Genomic DNA, 22,520 nt, shown 5'->3' on the forward strand with positions numbered 1-22,520 from the left:
TCGGACCTCGGGCCCTCCCGTAGTGTGGGTAAGTCACCCTGCTCAGCCATGGCCGTTTGCCGACGCTGACAGGATCCTGACACTAAGTGCCATATTATAGTGCAGATTTTACTGTTATGGTTTGCAAGTGCCATGACCCACTGTGAGAGCTCCTGAGCTGCCAGAAGAGCAGAATCCCCCATAAGTGACCCCATTTTCAAACTACACTTCTCAATGAATACATTTAGGGGTGCAATGAAGTAAAAATAATTACATTTTTAACACCAATATTTAGTTTTAGCCCCAGATTTTACATTTTCACGTGGGCAAATGGCTAAAAATGGCACTTAATCCATGATTAAGACTCTTTTGAGTTGAAACGTGTTGGATTTGTTACCATCCACTGGGGTATCCATTACCTGTAACATGCTCTTTTAATGAAAAGAAATAAAGGAATATTTTTTATAACTACCTTCCTGCCTGAGATCGCTGGAGATCACTGTGTGTTTGGACTTGTATCCGCCAGGGCGGCTCCGTGCGATGGTGTCGTTCCTGCTCTCCGGAAGATGCTAAGGGGTGAGCTGAAACATTTTTTTTCATAAAAATGGCACTAAAACCAATTTCTGTTGAACGTAGAAATACCCCATATGTGGCTGTTCTGTACTGCTTAGCCACATGGTGAGACTCGGGAAGGACCAAGCGCTATTTACCTCCTGGAGCGCAGATTTTGCTAGAATAATTTGCACACTTCCTATACAGAGCCCTTAAGTGCTAGAAGAGCAGAATCCCCCCTAAAGTTGCCCAACTTTGGAGATTATACCCCTTTGGGAGTTTATTTACAGGTATAATGATGATTTTGACTCCATTGGTCTTTTCCAGAAACAACCTGCCGTGGATGTTGATGAGTGAAAATTGCAAACTGCCATTGTAGTGACCAGTATGTTGTAGTGCCCAGTAACTTGTTGTGCTCAGCTCATGCTTTTGGAAATTCTGGAAATATGCTCCCGTAAATTAGGCGAACTCTTTAAAAAAGTCTTGGACATTTGTATTCACCTGCTTTCTTCTCATACTAGAAAGACACACAGGTTTAGAAAAATGATTTCTTTAGCCTAGAAATGGCAACGAGACAGCTGATGCACCTTAGTTATTTCCCAGACTATTGAAAAACACACATCAGTCAAGACAGCTGATGTCAATTATTTATTTTAAAAAGTACTATAAAACACACACCGGTCCAGAAAAGGTATTTCTTTTCAAATGGCAATGAAAAGGCTGCCAATTATTTATTTCCCAGAATACAAGAAAACACACACCGGTTTAGAAAAAATATTTATTTGGCCTAGAAATGGCAACAAGATGACTGATGCCAATTCTTTATTTCCCAGACTACTAGAAAACACAAACCAGTCTAGAAAAATTATTTCTTTGGCCAAGAAATTGCAGTGAGACAGCTGATGCTAATTATTTATTTCCCAACCTACTAGAAAACACACAGCGACTTAAAGGCACAGTACTCCCATAACCATAGGGTGAGAGTACACCCAGCAGCTTAAAGACACAGTACTCCCACAGGCGGAGTGTGCAGAGTACACACAGCAGCTTAAAGTCATTGTACTCCCAAAGGTGAGGGGGAAGAAAGAAAACAAATAGCATCTTAAAGGCACAGTACGGGTATGGGGTGCAGAGTACAAACAGTGACTTTCTGGCACAATACTCCCACAGATATGTCCAAAAAGGGTGACCCTAAATTAATGGCACTTCAATACAACAATATATCCAACAAGACAGACGAAGTTATGCCATAAAAATATATAGCCTTTATTAATGCATTATGCCAGAAACATATAAAAACCAATTAAAAAGAGATACAAGTCCATTAGGCCTTACAAGGAAATACATATATAAACTACCACATAGAAAACACCAAAAGAGAGCAAACAGTTCATAAATAAGGCTCCTATAACAGTACAGTGACTGGAAAAATATATATATGTAGATTGCTCCAAATAGTGTATATTTAAAAAACACTCTGCAGGAATAACATAAGCATATGAAATATCCTATGTAGGGTAAGTATAGTAGCTAGGCAGCTACTGGTGTTGAAAGTGTATGTATAATATATTGTACCCTAAGTAGGGAGATAACCCATATGGTTAACAATGTCCCAGTTATATTAGATGTCTACCCATTAAAACATAATCAACAATGGCTTAAAATACTGAGAGATACAGCACGCATATAAGTCAATGACATATAGACCATCAGAGTGAGAAACCAGCACACAGTATATATGTCTTAGCAAAAATGTAATAGTGCACAGGCAGTGGTCCAAAATATAATTTGTAGTGAGAAATAGGACTCCATATGAGAGAGACTGCCAGCTGACTCTGATGTAATTATATAGCGCCAGATTATGACCAGGTCATGTCCGCTACCCATAAAGTGCAGAGTGCATACAAAACAGATACAACCTTGTAAGGCGCAGGTCCCCAACGCGTGTTTCGCTCTAGCTTCATCCCAGGGGGGTAAGTAATGGGCTGCAGAGTACATACAACAGATTTTTGGCACACTACTCCCACAGATATGAGTTTCAGAGTACACACAGCGGCATTTTTTGCAGAGTGCACAGTCAGAATCTGTTCCTCATTCCAGCAGCATTTTATCCTTACACTAAAAAAATCAGAATGGCGGTAACACTCTTGATCAAGCCTTTATACAGTCCGGGTCATGTGTTGCGCAGGTCAATCATAGCTATGCTAATACTTGGCATGGCTGTGATGACTACGGAAGCGCCCACAATGTCATCAAGCTTTATTAGACTGGTGAACCTAAAACTTAAACTGGATATACAGTAAAAACTCAGTTTTCAGGGTTTCAGGTTTGCTCATTGCTTGTTCGGTTCAGTTTTCAGTGTTTGAGTTCATTCATCACTAGTTCGCTCATCGCTAGTTCAGGTTTGCTCATCAATAGTTACAGATCTTGTGGCTACCATGCACAAGCAAATCTCCTTTCAGGGACAATTCAAATAGATTATATTCTCTAATAATACCGCTCAAATCTGAAAATCATTTAGGGTTAGCTGGCAAAGTAGGTACTAGCGCACTAGAGACATTTTGGCAGGTTTGATTGCATAATATATATAAGAAAAGTAACAAAAATTGTCGTGAAACCTATAGAAGGACTGGCAAACCTATATAGAGGAAACAAAACTTAAATATATTTTATACATATTTATTAACATACTAGAAATAATAAACAACTACATTAAAATAAGTGCGGTGAGCCGAAGAGAATTACAAATCTTAGCATAATATATGTTTTCATTGGCAGCCCACATAATATATATTGCACAAAAAAGGATTTGATGTGAAATAGTGGGTACACTAGTACCTACTCCACCAAGGTTAGCTGGCGGAGTAGGTACTAGCGTACTAGAGACATTTTGGCAGCTTGATTGCGTTACTTATCTTGTGGCTGCCACGTACAAGCAAAACTCCTTTCAAGGACATTTCAAATAGCTTCTATTCTCTAATAATCCCACTCTTAGCTGCCTAGAACATTTTAAAAGTGCAAGGCGTGTGGTAACGGACAGGGAAGTGGACGTGTTGCTGATGGTGCACGCAGAGACTGTGGGAGTGGTCCTGGTGAAACTGTGCCTGCTGCAGGATCACAATAAACACGCTCATCCATAAGACCTAGCTTCTTGTCCCACTTTTCAGAGGGGGAGCGGGAAACTACTGCTGAAGCCAGAACAGTGCAAGCAGGTTATGGGTTGGATGGCAAATAATGCTTCCAGTCGATTACAAGCACCACCCTCTTCCACATGGTCCAGTCTCACTAACTGTCACAGTGTGATGGTCTTCAGTAAGGAAAAGGGACCTCAAATTCTGGAGCTGGGACCCAAACTGATGATGAGGAACAATTGCCAACAAGTCATGTTAAGACAACAAATCAAGGGGAGCACCAGAATGAGCAAGCGGAAGTAGAGCTGGTGGATGATGAAGTCACTGACCCAACCTGGTAAGGTGCCATGGAGAGCGAGCACAGCAGCACAGTGGGGAGGGATCCGCAGCACCGCAACAGGCAGTAAGAGGCACTGGGGCTGACAGAGGGAGAAGGCGGTCAACTGTTCCCCAGAGCGCCCTCACACGACCAGATCACAGGCCAAGGGTTAGGTGTTTCCCAGTTTGGCACTTTTTAAAAAAAGAACAGAAGACAAGAGAATGGTCATTTGCAATTTGTGCCATAGCAAGCTCATCGGGGGTCAGACCACTAGCAGCCTGTCCATCAGCAGCATGCTCAGGCACGAACGCCTAGGTCCGCAATCTGTAACTGCGGGTGACACCACTGCTTCTTTCCCTGGGGTATGTGCTTACTAATCTATCCAGGACGCAGAGGCAGATGCCTCCCACCCTGCACCTGTTGTGGCACATATGCAACCACCATCATCAACAACATCCACTTCCTTGTCTGAGAGCAGCTTTCAGCTGTCCCTACTACATGTCTTGGAACGCAAGCAAAAATACGAAGCCACCCACCCACAGACCCAAACATTAAATGGCCAAATTTAATGACTCCTTGTCCTTGAAATGTTGTAATTTAGGCTTGTGGACACTGAGGCTTTCCACAACCTCATGGCAGCGCAGTCCCTCGGTACTCCTCAGCCGCCACTAATTTTCCTGAAAAGCCATACCCTTCATACACCAGCAAGTGTCTCATAACATAACCCGTTCCCTGACAAATGCAGTTACTGGGAAGGTCCACTTAATCCCCGACAAATGAACAAGTGCTTTTGACCAGGGACGCTACATTTCCCTGATTCTACATTTCCCTGAGTGAACCTGCTGGAGGGTGGGACCGAGTCGGACTTTGGGACTGCACACATGGTACCGACACCTAGAAATGTGGGTCCAAGTTTAATCAGGGTTTCCACCTCCTCCTACGCCAGTTCCTGCACCCCCTCCTCCTCCTCATCCTCCATCTCAGAATAACCATCCATATCAGTCTCAAGTTAAAAGCACTGCAGCACTGCATTGGGGAAGTGGAAACAGAATCTGCTTAAACTCGCATGTTTAGGTGACAAACAGCCCACCATCACATAGTTGTTGAAAGGTCTAGCGGAAAAGTCAGATCTGTGGCTCTCGCCGCTGCACCTACAACCAGGCATGGTCATGTGTGATAATGGTCGTAACCTGATGGCGGCTCTGAAGCTTGGAAACCATGCACACGTACCATTACTGGCCCACATGTTCAATTTAATGGTTTAGCGCTTTCTGAAAACATACCCATTTCTTGCCTGAGCTACTTGGAAAGGTACATCGCTTTTACGCCCATTTCCGCAATTCACCTACAGCTGCTGCTGGCCTGGCAATGCTGCAGCAGTGCTTGCAATTGCCACCTCACTGACTAGTTTGCGACCTGCCCAAGCTCTGGGACTCAAAATTGTTGGCAAGGCTTTGTGAGCAGCAGAGGGCAGTAGTCGAATACCAGCTCCAACATACCCGTCGGTATTCCGCTCAGCCATCACACATAAAAGCTGATGAGTGGGCATGGATGTCTGACATCTGTGTGGTTCTGTAAAACTTTAACCCTTTCTGCCATGAGACGTACTATCCCGTCCATGTGCCCTGGGACTTAATTCCCAGGGACGGGATAGTACGTCATAGCGGTCAGCGGCGCTCACATGGTGAGCACCGCTGATCGCGGCCGGGTATCAGCTGATTATCACAGCTGACACCCGGCACAATGTGTCAGGGGCGGTCACGGACCGCCCCCGACACGTTAAACCCTTGTACACCGCGATCAAACACGATTGAGGTGTACCGGGGGTTAAAGGGAAGCATCGGCAGGGAGGGGGTTCCCTCCATGCTTCCCTGAGCCCCCCACGGCAGGGCGTCGGATCCAAGATGGCGACGGGGACCTTTGGGGGCCTGTAGGGAGCTGACTTCCTCACTGCCTGCAAAGCGCAGGCATGAGGAAGTCTGCGTCTATGCCTGTGACAGATTGCTGATCTGTCACAGTGATCTGTGATGTGACAGATCAGCGATCTATCACAGGACAGTGATGTCCCACCTTGGACAATGTAATAAAGTTAAAAAAAAAAGTGTAAAAATAATTTTTTTTAAAAATCGCTAAATAAATTAGTAAAAAAAAAAACACATTCCCCAATAAATTCATTTTTTGAAAATAAAAAAAAACAATAAAAGTACACATATTTGGTATCGCCGCATCCACGACCTGCCCTATAAAACTGCAAAAAAAGAAAAGAAGCCAGCGCTGCTTAAGGTTAGAACGCATAACATAAAGTGCATATGCACATAATATCTAACTGTATTCAAAATGAGATATTTGGCAAAAAAATTGATCAATTCAATTGAGCCACCCCGCCGCGCCAAGGCAATCTCATGTGGGGGGTCCTACTCTACGTTTTTAATAAACACTGTGCCATTACGGCCTCCTAGATACATTAAAAGCAAGACCACTTTAAGTGCAATCCGTACCTGAGCATTTCTGGATCGCTCCCATGAAGCCAGAAAAAGCAAGTGCGGATGAAGGCCAACCAGGTCTGAATGCAGACATGTCAGGTTTAGCCTCCACACATTGCCTGACTAGCAAACATAGATGAAGGGCAATGCAGGTTCAGACACAGGTGCACAATTAAATAAAGCTTGGGACAGGGCGGGGCTGCTGTGTGTGACCCCCCCACATGAGATTGCCTTTCCGTGGCGGGGTGGCTCAATTGAATTGATCAATTTTTTTGCCAAATATCTCATTTTGAATACAGTTAGATATTATGTGCATATGCACTTCATGTTATGCGTTCTAACCTCAAGCGACGCTGGCCTCTCTCTTTTTTTTTTGCCCTATAAAACTGTCCCATTAGTTAACCCCTTAAAAAATAAAAATAAAAAACGAAGCAAAAAATATTGATTTATTATCATACCACCGAACAAAAAGTGCAATAACGCGCGATCAAAAAGACGCATATAAATATCCATGGTACCGGTGAAAACGTCAGCTTGTCCCGCAAAAAACGAGCTGCCATACAGCATCATCTGCAAAAAAATAAAAAAGTTATAGCTCGCAGAATAAAGCGATGCAAAAATAATTATTTTTTATATAAAATAGTATTCATTGCATAAAACCGACAAAACATAAAAAAACGACCTAAATGAGGTATCACTGTAACCGCACTGACCCGAAGAATAAAACCGCTTTATCAATTTTACCGCACGCGGAACGGTGTAAACGCACCCCCCCAAAAGAAATTCATGAAACGCTGGTTTTTGTTCATTCTGCGTCCCAAAAATCGGAATAAAAAACGATCAAAAAATGTGACGTGCCCGAAAATGGTACCAATAAAAACATCAACTCGTCCCGCAAAGAATAAGACCTCACATGACTCAATGGGTCAAAATACGGAAAAATTATAGCTCTCAATATGTGGTGATGCAAAAACTATTTTTATAATAAAAAGCATCTTTTAGCGTGTAACAGCTGCCAAACATAAAAACCGCCATAAATAGTAAATCAAACCCCCCAGTTATCACCAGTTAGGGAAAAATAATAAAACTAAAAGAAAATGTATTTATTTCCATTTTACCATTAGGGCTAGGGTTAGGGCTAGGGTTAGGGCAAGGGCTAGGGTTAGGGTTTCTACTGTTTAGGCACATCAGGGGCTCTGCAAAAGTAACGACGACCGCAGACCTTTCCATCAAAGTCTGCATTTTAAAATGTCACTTCTTCCATTCTCAGCCCTTACGTGCGCCCAAACAATGGTTCCTCCCCACATATGGGGTATCAGCGTACTCAGGACAAACTGTACAACAACTTTTGGTGTCCAATTTCTCCTGTTACCCTTGTGAAAATAAAATTTGCGCGCTAAAAAATCATTTTTTGAGGAAAAAAAATGATTTTTTATTTTTCACAGCTTTGCGATATAAACTTCTGTGAAGCACTTGGGGGTTCAAAGTGCTCACCTCACATCTAGTTAAGTTCCTTGGGGGGGTCTAATTTCCAAAATGGGGTCACTTGTGGTGGTTTCCACAGTTTAGGCACATCAGGGGCTCTGCAAATGTAACATGACGCCCGCAGACCATTCCATCAAAGTCAGCATTTCATAATGCCACTACTTCCCTTCCGAGCCACGACGTGTGCCCAAACAGTGGTCCCCACCCACATATGGGGTATCAGCGTACTCAGGACAAACTGTACAAGAACTTTTGGGGTCCAATTTATCCTGTTACCCTTGTGGAAAAAAATTGCTGGCTAAAAATCATTTTTTTTAGCAAAAAAAATGATTTTTTGTTTTCACGGCTCTGCGTTATAAACTTCTGTGAAGCACTTGGGGGTTCAAAGTGCTCACCACACATTTAGATAAGTTCTTTGGGGGGTCTAGTTTCCAAAATGAGGTCATTTGTGGGGAGTTTCCACAGTTTAGGTACATCAGGGGCTCTGCAAATGTAACATGATGCCTGCAGACCATTCCATCAAAGTCAGCATTTCAAAATGTCACTAATGTCACTACTTCTCTTCCGAGCCCCGACGTGTGCCCAAACAGTGGTCCCCCCACATATGGGGTACCAGCATACTCAGGACAAACTGGACAACAACTTTTGGGGTCCAGTTTCTCCTGGTACCCTTGTGAAAATAAAAAATTGTGCACTAAAAAATAATTTTTTGAGAAAAAAAATATTTTTTATTTTCACGGCACTGCGTTATAAACTTTTGTGAAGCACTTGGGGGTTTAAAGTGCTCACTATGCATCTAGAAAAGTTCCTTAGGGGGTCTAGTTTCCAAAATGGGGGTATTTGTGGGGGAGCTCCAATGTTTAGGCACACAGGGGCTCTCCAAACACGACATGGTGTCCGCTACCGATTAGAGGTAATTTTAATTTCAAAAAGTCAAATGGCGCTCCTTCCCTTCTGAGCCCTGCCGTGCACCCAAACAGTGGTTCCCCCCCACATATGGGGTATTGGTGTACTCAGAACACATTGCACAACAAATTTTGTGGTCCAATTTCTCCTGTTACCCTTGTGAAAATAAAAAATAGCGTGCTAAAAATCATTTTTGAGGAAAAAAAATGATTTTTTATTTTCACTGCTCTGCGCTATAAACTTCTGTGAAGCACCTGGAGGTTCAAAGTGCTCACTACACATCTAGATAAGATCCATAAGGGGTCTAGTTTCCAAAATGGGGTCACTTGTGGGGTTTTTTCACTGTTTAGGCACACAGGGGCTCTCCAAACGCGACATGGTGTTCGATAACGATTGGAGCTAATATTCCATTCAAAAAGTCAAATAGCGCTCCTTCACTTATGGACCCTGCCGTGCACCCAAACAGTGGTTTATGACGATGTATGAGGTATCTGTGCACTCAGGAGGAATTGCCCAACAAATTTTAGGATCTATTTTATCCTGTTGCCCATGTGAAAATGAAAAAACTGAGGCTAAAAGAAAATTTTCGTGAAAAAAATGTACTTTTTTTTTTACCGATCAATTTATGAAGCAACCGGGGGTTCAAAGTGATCACTATGCATGTAGATAAGTTCCTTGGGGGGTCTAGTTTCCAAAATGGGGTCACTTGTGGGGGAGCTCCAAAGTTTAGGCACACAGGGGCTCTCCAAACGCGACATGGCAACCGCTAAATATTCCAGCATGTTTTCCATTCAAAAGTCAACTGGTGACCCTTCCCTTCTGATCCCTGCCGTGCGCCCAAATAGTGGTTTATGACCACATATGAGGTATCGGTGTACTCAGACATGTGGGAAATGTTATTTAGTAACCACTTTGTGTCACATAACTCTCTGGTTTAACAGAATAAAAATTCAAAATGTGAAAATTGCGAAATTTTCTAAATTTTTACCAAATTTCTGATTTTTTCACAAATAAACGCAAAAATTATCTACCTAAATTTAGCACTAACATGAAGCCCAATATGTCACGAAAAAACAATCTCAGAATCGCTAGGATCCGTTGAAGTGTTCCTGAGTTATTACCTCATAAAGGGACACTGGTCAGAATTGCAAAAAATGGCCAGGTCATTAAGGTCAAAATAGGCTGGGTCATGAAGGGGTTAAAGGTTGTGTAAAAGTGTATTTTGATACTCCAGCATTCTTGGATCCCTTTCTAGGGTGGGAATCATCTGGCAAAATTTGGTTTTATAGCGTGGATCTAACAAAGTGGCAGCCCAATAGTCAGCATTATTCCTAATAATAACTTTATGGGAATCATGTTGCAAATAGTGCAGCAAGAAGGCACTCATATGTCATGGGTCCAAGCCCATGCTGTGTTGATGGCTGGGTAACAATGAGTCTCATTTCCTGCATCACCTCCTGCCAACCACGAACAACAGAGAGAGGGGAGGATTATCCTCTTCATCTGACAGTTGCTCACCCATCACCTCTTCCTCCTCCATTTGTTTCTCAGATCATGCACCTTCGATAACAGTTTGTCTGTTATCACCAGTCCCCCTTGATCGCAGTAATCCACCCTCCCTTGGCACCCGCCTGTGTGACGACAGTCTTGAACTTAGAGACAATGTTATCCCTTCCGCAGCCTCCTCTGCTTCCACCTCTTCTTCTGGGACCACCATCTCCTCCCGCAGGCTATTCAAAGTCTGCTCCAGCATATAGATGACTGGAATAGTAATGCTGATGATGTCGTGATCAGTGCTAACCATCTTAGTAGCCATTTCGAAATGGCTATACGACATGACATACTGTGTCAGGGCTCGTTGCTGCTGCCACAGTCGCTGCAACAGATGCAGAGTGGAATTCCACCGTGTCAGCACATCACATATCAACCTGTTAACTGGCATGGATAAAGACCTCGGTATCAATGCAAGTCAATCACCAGAGGGGTGCAAATGGCGGAAAAGAGCACACAACTTACATGATTTCTGGAGCAGCTCACCCAGGACAAGATAGTGGCTGAGAAAATGCTGTACCACTAGGTTGAGGACGAGAGCCATGCAAGGTACGTGTGTGAGCTTGCCTCGCCGTAGGGCCGCCACCAGGTTCGCACCGTTATCGGACACGGCTTTCCCTGGATGCAGATTCAGCAGATACAGCCATTGATCAAACTCAACCTGGAAAGCTGTCCACAACTCTTCAGCTGTATGACTGTGATCTCAAAGGCATATCAATTTTAAGACTGCCTGATTGCGATGAGCCCTGGCTGTGCAGTACGAAGGTGGTGGGGGTTCTCTCTGCACTGTTGGAACGCATGTTTCATTAAGGCTGAAGTTGAGGGTGCAGGAGGAGGGCCTACAGTAGATAGAGGAGACAGAAGCAGTGGAGGAAATGTTAAATGTAAAGATTTGTCCTGCAAGCCTTGGGGATTCCAAGACTTATGGAGCAGCGCTTGCCCCCACAGCCACCAGAGTCACTCAGTGCCCAGTCAGCGAGATGTAACACCCTTGGCCATGCTTACTCATCCAAGTGTCTGTGGTGAAAATACACCATGGCAGACAGAGATATTGTCATGGAACAGGTGATGTCTGCAACATGCTGGTGTAGCGCAGGCACAGCTTTCTTAGAAAAGTAATGGCAACTTGGTAATTGGTACTGGGGACTGCAATGGCTATCAGCTTTTGGAAACCGTCTGTATCTACCAGGCGGAAAGGCAGTATTTTGGGGCCAACAGATTGGAGACGGTGGAGTTCAACGTCTTAGCTTTGTCATACGCAGGAGGAAGCAATCTTTTGCGTGACCATACCTGCGGAACTGTGGGTTGGCTGCAGTGCTGAGAGAGGGCAGAGTACGGAGATGTTTCTGTGGATTGAGAAACTTGTGGTGTGCTCGTTCTCTGAGATGGGTCAAAAGTAGCAGGCATGTCCACTTCCCACTGCGTGACGAGCGGGTAAAGAACCCAAGGTTCTGTGGTCGAAGACCTGTATCTCAATAGTTGGCATAGTAACATAGGAGGAGGAAGAAGCAGCAGATGCGATTATTGATGGGGCGGCTGATGGTTGTTGAGGTCCTCTGGTCTGCTTTTTTGCACAGTGGGATTCCCACAGTAAATCATGTTGATTGCGTATGTGAAGGTTCACACATGTAGTAGTCAAATTATTGCACATTTTACCTCGACTCAGTTTTTTCACAAAGTTGGAAGATTACGTGAGTTGGCTCATCCTTTGCAGTGTCAAAAAAGGTTCAGGCTAGGCAACCATTGCCATCCCTGTGAGTTGCAGACCCATGGATGCTGCTGGTCAGAGGCACAGTTGTGGCTGAGGATGCATCGCTCATCGCGGCTGCATCACTACATGTCTGCGACGGATGGCGTAATGTAACCTCCTTGTGTTCCTCCTCAGATGATCTACTCAGCTGTGTGCCTCTATGTTCACCCCAACTGGGATCTAACACCTCATCATCATCCTTGCCATTGCTGTCACCCTCCTCCTTTTCTTGCCATGACAGCACAGTACAGTCAGCGTGAGCCTCAGATATCTGAATCTCATCACGGTCACCTCCCCACCCCAGGGGTTAACGTCTGATGATGAGGGTCAGGATGCTATTCGGACCGTACTTCATCCTGCCCCGGATCCAAGCTAAAAAAATTTTGGTCATCAGTGCTGATTTCCTCCTCTTGACTCTGCGAAGCTTTTGAGTACACTTCTGATGAACATGGCAGAAAATGTGTAAACAGCTCTTCAGACTCACCCATCTGTGGTTCCATACAGTCAGTTGAATGATTGGATAGTAGGGACGTGGGAGGAAGCAAGGGGAATTTGGGTGCCACCTCTGTGGACTGTACTGGGAGTGATGTTGAGGTGGAGGAAGACAGGCACTTGAAGCTGCACCATACAGGGAGCAGGGAAAGGGATTAGTGGTGCCTCACTCAAATCCGGATGAACATAGGTGCCAGGAATAAGTGGCTGGATACCACTCATTAACAATAGCAGAAGAAAGGCAAAAAGATTCCAGCACCAGGTGTCTCTTCATTAAAATCTTCAATATTTTATTTCCATGTCAATGAATAGGCAATGATTAAGAACTTTGTTCGAAATGCGTCAAGCGTTTAGGGGCTTTGTCACCACATGATGTTTTATTCTTTGTTCGTTAGTGCTGATGCCATATCCCTGTAAAAAAATAGAATTAAAATAAGAAATATTGTTATTCTCACCTTCCGACGTTCCGCGCAGCCATCCTGCCTCTCTCCACGCTCCGGTCCCAGTAAGCCTTTGCGAGAATGACCGCAAGAATGTCACGGTCTCGCTGCAGCATGACGTCTCACGGCAGCGCGACGTTTCGCGGTCATTTGTGCAAAGGACCACTGGGACCGGGAGCGTGGAGAGAGGCGGGGTGGCTGCGCGGGACGTCGGAAGGTGAGAATAACAATTTTTTATTTTTTTTATTATTTTTTCCAGCTGATCGCTGGTCTCCCACCTGTCACATGAAGCGATGCGTGCTGGCCAGCGGGAGACCAGTGACGAAAAATATGTCCAGAGGTTTCTTGCAGCGATCAGCGATACCGGCAGGGGGGCCGGTCGCTGATCGCTGTCACACACAGCGATCTCGCTGGTGAGATCGCTGTTACGTCACAAAAGTTGTGACTCAGCAGCGATCTCGCTAGCAAGATTGATGTGTGTGACTCCCGCTTTAAGCAGCTTCATCAGATAGTCACCCTGGAATGGCTTTCAATGATCACCTGGAAGAGAGTTCTCAAAGGTATGGAGCACTTGTTGGCTGCATTGCCTTCACTCTGTAGTCCACTATTAACAATATCTTATGTCCCAGCTCACTTATTCCGCCTTCCTGCACAATGACCTTTGCCCTGATTAAAGCATCAGTGTAGAAAATCACTTTAGGCAGAAGATGTCATTCACTTTAAGTTCACAATCAAAACATAACTCTGCTCTCCATCTGGCCAAACAAGTCTACTTCACCACACTTATCACATCACTAGCCAACAATTAAAAATGACTATTTCAAACTTTACGCTCCTTCCTGGGCTCTAAGGTACAGGCCCCGGTGACGAACCTCAGAGCTGACGATCTGGTAACTTATTTCCTAGAAAAAAATAGACCATACCAGTCAGGACTTTTTGAACAATCCCATCAGAGCCTGCATCCCCTTCCTTTCTGTATCTCAAGCTCACTTTCCACCTTTGAACCTGTCACAGACAAAGAAGTTACCAGGCTCCTTGCTTTTTCTTGCTCTACAACCAGCACCACCAGTGACCCTCTTCCCTCACATCTCCTTGAGTCTCTCTACCAAGTTGTCACTACATACAATACTAAAATATTTAACCTCTCTCTTTCTTCCAGTATCTTTCTCTCTCCATTGAAACATGCCATCATAACTATTTTACTTAAAAATTCATCCCTCGACCAGAACTGCGCTGCTAACTACAGACCTGTCTCTAATCTTCCTTTCATTTGTAAATTCCTGAAACGCTTGGTCCACTCTCGTTTAGTCCGCCTCAGATAACTCTCTTCTTGACTACTTATAATCTGTTCTCTGCTCTTTACTAGTGATGAGTAAATTTGTTTGGAAACGATCACCAAGCACGAATATGGCACATTCAGATTCGTGATCGGAAACCCGAGCAAAATTTTATAAAATCAGTAAAAATCGGTAACATTCTGTAAAAGTGCAGGAAAATATTTGCATCGCCACAAAAATATTTTACAAGAATGCCGCTTCTCTGAGCTCTGCAAACCCCTTCCCCTCATCAAACATGTGCCAAACGCTCATGATACACCACCATTATCGTTGCTAATGTGCTGAAAATATTTTTGTGGCGATGCAAATATTTTCCTGCACTTTTACAGAATGTTACCGATTTTTACTGATTTTATAAAATTTTGCTCGGGTTTCCGATCACGAATCTGAATGTGCCATATTCGTGCTTGGTGATCGTTTCCAAACAAATTTACTCATCACTAGTAAAGAGCAGAGAACAGATTATAAGTAGTCAAGAAGAGAGTTATCTGAGGCGGACTAAACGAGAGTGGACCAAGCGTTTCAGGAATTTACAAATGAAAGGAAGATTAGAGACAGGTCTGTAGTTAGCAGCGCAGTTCTGGTCGAGGGATGAATTTTTAAGTAAAATAGTTATGATGGCATGTTTCAATGGAGAGAGAAAGATACTGGAAGAAAGAGAGAGGTTAAATATTTTAGTATTGTATGTAGTGACAACTTGGTAGAGAGACTCAAGGAGATGTGAGGGAAGAGGGTCACTGGTGGTGCTGGTTGTAGAGCAAGAAAAAGCAAGGAGCCTGGTAACTTCTTTGTCTGTGACAGGTTCAAAGGTGGAAAGTGAGCTTGAGATACAGAAAGGAAGGGGATGCAGGCTCTGATGGGATTGTTCAAAAAGTCCTGACTGGTATGGTCTATTTTTTTCTAGGAAATAAGTTACCAGATCGTCAGCTCTGAGGTTCGTCACCGGGGCCTGTACCTTAGAGCCCAGGAAGGAGCGTAAAGTTTGAAATAGTCATTTTTAATTGTTGGCTAGTGATGTGATAAGTGTGGTGAAGTAGACTTGTTTGGCCAGATGGAGAGCAGAGTTATGTTTTGATTGTGAACTTAAAGTGAATGACATCTTCTGCCTAAAGTGATTTTCTACACTGATGCTTTAATCAGGGCAAAGGTCATTGTGCAGGAAGGCGGAATAAGTGAGCTGGGACATAAGATATTGTTAATAGTGGACTACAGAGTGAAGGCAATGCAGCCAACAAGTGCTCCATACCTTTGAGAACTCTCTTCCAGGTGATCATTGAAAGCCATTCCAGGGTGACTATCTGATGAAGCTGCTTAAAGCGGGAGTCACACACATCAATCTTGCTAGCGAGATCGCTGCTGAGTCACAACTTTTGTGACGTAACAGCGATCTCACCAGCGAGATCGCTGTGTGTGACAGCGATCAGCGACCGGCCCCCCTGCCGGTATCGCTGATCGCTGCAAGAAACCTCTGGACATATTTTTCGTCACTGGTCTCCCGCTGGCCAGCACGCATCGCTTCATGTGACAGGTGGGAGACCAGCGATCAGCTGGAAAAAATAATAAAAAAAATAAAAAATTGTTATTCTCACCTTCCGACGTCCCGCGCAGCCACCCCGCCTCTCTCCACGCTCCCGGTCCCAGTGGTCCTTTGCACAAATGACCGCGAAACGTCGCGCTGCCGTGAGACGTCATGCTGCAGCGAGACCGTGACATTCTTGCGGTCATTCTCGCAAAGGCTTACTGGGACCGGAGCGTGGAGAGAGGCAGGATGGCTGCGCGGAACGTCGGAAGGTGAGAATAACAATATTTCTTATTTTAATTCTATTTTTTTACAGGGATATGGCATCAGCACTAACGAACACAGCGATGTCGGGCGCTCATCATCGCTGTGCTGATCGCTGGTGAAGCTGTCTGTTTGACAGCTCACCAGCGATCACATAGCGACTTACCAGCGATCCTGACACGTTGATATTGTTGTCGGGATCGCTGGTAAGTCGCTATGTGTGACTCCAGCTTAAGACAATGGCAAGAAGGTGTAAAGGTGTCATAAGAATATGGGAGGGTGTCATAAGGGGGAGGGTAATTTGAGAAATCTAAGGTTTAACACATATTCTGGTTTGATTTACACGTAGTTCTTTACTTCTTCCTTCCATATGTGTCTGTGGTTTTTCTACCTTCAGTGTGAATTCACAATATGAATAGTCCAAAAAAAACCAAAACCATTGAATGAACAGGTGTGTCCAAACAATAGGTCATTTTCATATAACAACTTCTCGTTGGCATAGAAATTGTACAAAAAAAGTTAATGATTAATTCTCCCCTTTGTGTGTCTCCTATATGGTTCTTGAATAGAGGAAAGAAATCCAGCTCCAATAAAAACATGTAATTTATTCATATAAAAAAATGTAAAGTTAACAATTTCATGTAGGAAAAAAATAAATCGGAAGGGAGAAGAGATACATTAGATGTGGGACATAAAGCAACATGTTTCGAACTCAACTTAGGCGTCCTTTATCAAAGAGCTTTGACAAGTTTTTATTGGAGCTGATTTCTTTTCTCTTTTCAAGAATATGTTAAATGTCTGGTCAGGATGCATATTCGTGCTCCACTTTGTTGAACCGCTTCAGGTCAGCTGACAAAATCTGTTTTTCTCTCCTATATGATGACAACATACAGCACCATATTAAAGTGTTCTTCTGTTGAAGATCTAAAGAAGGATATCTCTGTCTCTTTGGTACAGCGTGTGTTAAAATAAGTCAGAATTTTTTCAGGATTGAATCAAAAATTTGTTCTCAATTTTCGGATGCATAGTCTCAGGTGTGATATGTCCGACAGTGGCTACAGACATCTGTCCACCATAGGGAGTCATCGTGAATAATAATAATAATAATAATAGTGAAGAAAAGTCTTCCTTCTTCTGCAGATGCCCTTTGTATAGGAAAGTACAATCTAGCATGCTTTCCTGTACAACTAAATAAATGATATGTAGTAGCATACCTGCCAGACAGAGGACAAAAAAGCACATTTTTGGCCTCCGTCTGATGAATGGTGGCTTATGGAAACATTACAGTATATGTCGGGAAAAGTTCCGAATGTATATTGTAGGCTAAGTGCACAGATAGAGTGTGCATCCAGCCTTAGAGACCACTTTAAAATGCAATTTTGGATGGTTGTCTCAAAGAGCTTTTACTGTATAAGAACTTCAATGATAATAGTAAATAAATAATCATTTTTTGCAGGGCAGTCTGGGATCATAAACTATGTAATTCAGCATCTAATAGAAATATATTCATTGAGTAGATGAAGAGAGAAAAGCAGAGGGACTGTGACGATATCAATATGACTCCTCGTTACCAAGTGTCAAGTCGGTGACTCGCAGTTTGTAAGTGTCGTCCTACTTACTTCGTGCACCGCTCTGCTCAATCCAGTTTTAAATCGTCTCACTGAGCTGCCTCGTGAAACACTTCCAGCACTGCTATATCCTCCTGTTCCTGGAGAGTCTCCACTCTCTATAGGGAGGCATGGCCAAAATCTGCAGAAATTTAAAAATCACTGTGTCCTGCAGAGTTTTGCTTCCCTGTAATTTCCCCTGTCAGCAGTGGAGATATTATGCAGCTCCTCCCTCCACACATTGCCTGAGCTAAGGTCCTAGCTGTGGTTCGTAACAAGTTACTTGTCAGGTGCAGTTTGTTTTTACTCTTCTGTTACTGATCCGACTTGTTTACTTGTTTAGTCTGATCTCTCTGCTCCTGACCCTGACTTAGTATTTTGAACCTATGCTGCCCACTTCTTGGTAATTGCCCTCTGTGCCTCTTATTTGCACCTCTGACTTGCTGCAGGTCCGTGGAGTGCCCTGATGTGTCATTTGGTGACTACCCGAACGGCATAAGCCAATCCTCACCATCAGAGGCTCTAGTGAAAACCAGGTAGTCACTATGTTACTCCCCTTCAGGGTAAGACCAGCCAGTGGTACAGTTTGTCCGTACCTACCTCCGTCACATTAAGGAGGTATTTTTGAAACCCCATTCTATCTTTTCCATGTACTGAAGAAAAGACATTGCTTGTACTTTGGATTTCATTGGGAATATAAGAGAATTTTTCTTCTCATACTTAAGCCAAATGGATCTCAAAACTGATAAATCATTGAAACCACTTATGCTAAGTCCAGTGAATGTCATCAGTGAAATCATTGTGTTCATTGTGCTTTCCTCATTTGCAAATAGACATGATTGTAATCTAAACCAAACAACTAAGTGGTAACATACTGAATGGATTATTATTTAGGCATGTGATGTTACTCAACTACTATACCCATATATTGAGCAGACAATACATAAATTCACTGTTACTAAGGTTAGCTTTCTATACTGTGCATTGTGTCCCAAGGGGTGTATATCCCATTTTAGATAGGTCTACCCTCTTAGTGATAATAGTTACTCTTTTCTTAGAGAGGGAACACGCCAACGGTCATGGTACTCTTCAAGGAATGCATCTATGTAATACACCATCAGCTAGCAGTTTCACAATTGTACATATCTGTTTCTATGTACAGCATAATGTATTTTTCCAGCGTGCACAACTCCATAGTGGGCCATGAAACCAGACATACGCTGCCTGCCATTGTAACTGAATAGTAAAGGTCAGCAGTTTCACAGGGGAAAGAGCAAACTTCAAAGTACTAATGACCATAAATGTCTTTGATGTAGGAAACAAGGGTCTGAGGGAACCTCAAGCCTTGTGGCAGATCAGCTTCTCAGCCATGGAGATGTCTTCTCTACAAATGGCACTGAAGTCATTTTAGAGCTTGTTTGGGACATGAATAGGCCCACGGGACTAAGTATAAAGGCTGGCTTAGCTTCTCAATGATAGTGAGTGTACTGTATCTTGTCAATTCTGCATTAAGTTCTGCTTGATTTTCATCTTTCATGCTATTAATCTTTAATCCTGATATTCCAATAAAATATTAAAAAAGAGAACTTTTAAATGAAAATACACTTTGATAAATTCTCGAGAAACTAAACTAGTATTAATGAATGAGAGCAAAGTGGACTGTGAGGCCTTTTTTGCATCTAATTCCATTGTTCTGCCCTACCTTAGAAGCAGGATAGTCCAAACTACGAAGATGCATCACACGATGGACACCAACAACATTTGATGGACTCTGTCCTTATTATTTGATCTCTCATTTTGGTTGATTATTGCATTTTTTTCCAGTAATTATAATTTGTGATGTAAACACTGCATGGACCCTTCAACACAGACACAAAGCCAATGGTAGGACAGACTATTAAAGTACCAAAGATGCCGCTGATGAAGTAGTTATTTTACAATTATTGATTTTGATTTTCTAATTTTGCGCTCACTACTAGATAGGATCCAATGTTTATTTCACCTTTCTATATGCCTATATTATGCTATAAGCGCCTGTAAAATCTATCCACTCGACCAGATAATCTCAAACAGTGAGGACCTCCAACTCTTGACCTAGTCATGCTTTCCTATTGTCCTGAATCTCGCCCTACTGTGACACAACTCTTCTGTTGTAGCGAGCAGTATGATGCTATGTGTAATGTTCTGCAAGAAACCTTGGCTCTTTATGTTCAAATGGATAATGGATGTTACTATGACACCTATCACCTATATACACATTTTATAGACCAAGTAGACCTCTTCATGTCAATGGTATTCCTAATAACACTGAACCTCTTCAGCAAGGTAATGTACGCTGCCACATTGCAACCATTTCTCAGGAATGCTTTCAGGAACAAGGCAAGGTCATGGTGATGTCTTGGCCTCCTGAATCTCAATCTATCCAAGCGTCTGTGAGATGTGATGTATGTCTGATTCATGGAGGCCCCACCTCCTAATTTATAGGACTCAAAGGATTTGGTGCAAATGTCTTGGTGCAAAATACAAGACACCCCTCAAGGCCATGTGGCCATAAAGGTAACCTATCATCAAGTTTTCATTATTAAAACCCTTGCGACCACATTGTTAAATCTGACCTCTATTTCATTCTGGAAGCACCACATACCTTACAAAAAATTGATTTAAAGTTCCCCAGGACTATTTTCTAACGAGCTCCAATCAGACTGATTGGCACTCCCTCTCTGGCTTGTGGTGCAGCCTTTCTGCCTATGATTCATATGGATGACGTCTTCTGCAAAAATCCAAAAGAACTTCTTAAACTTTTCAATGGGACGGAGCAATTTGTGCATGTAAGTGTGGCGCCCCCAGGAGTATGGTCGCCACAGTGGCATTACCTTCCTCCTAGGGAGTGTGATGTCATGCTTGGAAGCAATAAAGGGTCTCTCTATCAGTGAAACACAACACACAGCACAGTTCCCACTCCAGGCCAGCAGAGGGAGCTCTGAACCAAAACTGGGGGAGGAGCTGCTTTCTGGGGGCCAGGAAGGGGAAATTAGTGAGTTCGTGTGAGGAGGGAAACGTGTGTGAACGTGAGGAGACGAGCTAGAAGATTGACCAGAGTTCAGGCTCACTTCTAGCTGTAGCGCATGGTCTGGAGTCCGGTCTCCAAGGTTGTATGGTTACTGATGTTCCTGCAGCAGAAACCGGAGGAATAGGAAGCTGTAAATGTTCTGTTCCCACATAAGACTCGGAGGCAAAACAGCAACATGTGAGCCAGAAGAAGGAGGCTACAGCTGTCTGCCATACGAGGGAGTTCTAAAAGAGAACAAGCAAGTGGAACTTCAGTGTAACACAGTACTGCAAGTACCTCAGAAAGCGCTAGAAAGGAGATTACACAACCGATCTGCATAGTAAGATTCCTAAGTTGCTTCCAAGCTGGCCAGCCTCTGTTCCATCTGTAATCTGGACCCTGGACTGTACTTACAAAGCACAGTAAAGGTAACGGAAACTGCACCCTGTTATGTCATTGCATTCTTCCTGCAAACCCTCCAGCACTGCTACATCTCTGTGCCAGACACTACACCCTCTTCCTCAACACCTATCACCACTGCCCTGGGACTACAGCTCTACCTGTGGGGAGCTATTACATCCTGCTGCCTTATACCATCTGTCCCAGAGGATCTGCCTGCAGCGTTGGCTTAACCCCTTCATTGCCGAGCACCACAGGTGGCGTCACGTATCAACCACTTATAAACTTTAACCAGCCACTCTTAACCCCTTTTACATGGACGCCCAGGGCCACGGACCGGGCGCTGCTACTGTGACACTTCCCTCTGAGATACCTGCCCAGTACCGAGTACCCCACCACCCTGGCGGGCGATCGATTTTGGCATCACGAACAGGATTTACGGAGCCCGGTGTCCCTGGGTCCTGTGTGCCAGAGACTGTGTTGTGTGCCATAGACTATTTGCGCAATTGCCTCCATTACCCCGCCGCTTGGCGCGCGCGGGAAGCCAAAGGGGTGGGCCGTTGTGGACGGAGCCAGACGAAAAGCGCAAAAAAGTGAAGTGCTGCGCGGGAAGTGAGAAGCCGAGGCCTGCAGTCCCGGCATCCCCGCAATCATCCAGCCTGCAAAGCGGCAACCGGTAAGCCAGCGCAACCCAGGGCCTGGCCAACATTAACAAGGGGGGAGGAGAATGTCTGAGGCAAGAGCAGATGCAGCGGTGGACGCCACCACACCCCCCACAGCGCCGCAAGTTGCAGGGGCCAGCGCAGCTGTGGCTCCAATGGCACCGCAGAATCCAGCAGCCAGCGCTGCCTCCAGAGCACCGCAAGAATCAGCACCCACCGCAGCAGTCCCCATAATGCCGCTGTCCATGCCCTATATACCAGGAGCGGCCTGGTTACCGCAGTACTCAGGGGAGTCACATACCCTGAGTGAATTTAAAGAGAGACTGTGCAGTTTGTTTGAGGTGTATCCTCTGTCTGAAAGCCAGAAAGTGAACATCCTTATTTGGCAGCTAACTGGTGCAGCGCAAAGGGAAGTAAAAGCCTGGCAGGACACTGATAAAGAGACTGTTAAAAAGATTCTGGCTAAGCTAAAAAGCATCTTTGACACCTGCACTGCAGCTGAAATGAAAATGAGATTCTTTGGGTGTAAGCAGAGAGTGCAGGTCAGTATACGGGACTATGCTCTTAACCTGCAGGAGGCGCTGCGAGCCATTAA

The sequence above is a fragment of the Dendrobates tinctorius genome, unplaced genomic scaffold (genome assembly GCF_039654945.1).
Source record: "Dendrobates tinctorius isolate UK_male_01 unplaced genomic scaffold, ASM3965494v1 ptg000083l, whole genome shotgun sequence".
In the NCBI taxonomy this organism is placed as follows: domain Eukaryota; kingdom Metazoa; phylum Chordata; class Amphibia; order Anura; family Dendrobatidae; genus Dendrobates; species Dendrobates tinctorius.